A 1,528-nucleotide genomic window follows, 5' to 3' on the forward strand; every position below is an offset into this window, starting at 1 on the left:
GGATTACTGTTCTCCATCCCAAACTTCTCCAGAATGTCCTTCGCAAACTTGGTCTGACGCATCGACACTTTCCAGCAGACACGTCTTGCTCGATTTCCATGCCAAGGAAATACTTGAGGTGGTCCAAGTCCGTCATGTCGAAGCGTTCACTTAGCGCCATCTTCATCGACTTGAGCAACTCGTCGTTGTTGCTTGCAAGGACCAGATCGTCGACGTAGAGTGTCACGAAGATCATGTCTTGGTCATCCCACTTGACGTAGATGCAGTGATCGGCCTCACACACCAGCTCAATCCAGCATGAACTTGTCCATGGTCTGGTTCCACATTCGCACTGGCTGCTTCAGATCGTAGAGCGAGTGCTTGAGATGGCAGACGTAATCCGGGCAGTCTTCGTCCGTGTAGCCGTCGGGCTGCACCATGTAGATATCTTCGTCAAGTAGCCCGTTCAGGAACGCCGTCTTGATCTCCATCTGGTGCACCGTGAGGTTGTTCTTGGCCGGCAGACTGATCAGAGTCCTGATCGACGTGAACTTGGCTACCGGCGCAAAGGTTTCGTCATAGCCGACGCCGTACTTCTGCGAAAATCCATTGGCCACGAGTCACGCCTTGAATCGCTCGACCTCTCCCGTTTGGTTCGCCTTGGTGCGAAACACCCACCGACAACCGATTGCCTTCCGACCTCGAGGCAGTGGTACCAACGACCAGGTCTTGTTCTTGCGGAGTGAGGCGACTTCTGAGTTGCACGCTTCCTTCCACTTGGCCGCGTTGCTGGATTCCATCGCCGACTTGAACGTGGTCGGCATTTCAGACCGACTTTGTCGCTTACTCCGTGGGGTCTCCAGTGCTTCCTCCAACGACTGCGTTCGCTGGTGTCTCTTGCTGCCGGGCTCAAAATCTTGACGCGGCGCAATGTCTTCCATCGTCTCATCTTTGGACGATGTTTATTGGTCCGTGGACTCTTCTTCTTATAACTCCAGGATGACTTCTTCATCGAAGACATCTTCCATGAACTGCGCGTCACGGCTTACGAGCACGCGGCCACTCTTGATCTCTTCGAAACGATACGCTTTCTCGTGCTCCGAGTACCCGAGAAACCGGCACTTCACTGCCCGAGTGTCGAACTTCAGGCGTTTCTGCTTCGGAACAGTCACATATGCATGACAACCGAAGACCTTCAGGTTCGCCAGCAGTGGTTTCTTCTCGGTCCAGACATGGTGTGGGTCGCCACTTGTCATGGCTGATGGCACGTGTTGGGCAACGGTTGCGTAGGAATGTAGCTGTCATTACCGCTTCACCCCAGTACGGCTTGGTCAAACCGGCATGCTCCAACATGCAGCGCACACATTCCACCAGCGTTCGGTTCATCCGCTCGGCAACACTATTTCGTTGAGGCGTGTACGGGGGCGTGACCTTCTGCGCAATACCACGGTGCTTACAGAACTTGACCATTTCGCCAGACGTATATTCGCCGCCGTTGTCGCTACGAAGCGTCTTGACAACTTTGCCGGTCTGAGTTTCCGCGAACGCG

This window comes from Phytophthora parasitica, assembly GCF_000247585.1.
Source record: "Phytophthora parasitica INRA-310 unplaced genomic scaffold supercont2.73, whole genome shotgun sequence".
NCBI lineage: Eukaryota > Oomycota > Peronosporomycetes > Peronosporales > Peronosporaceae > Phytophthora > Phytophthora nicotianae.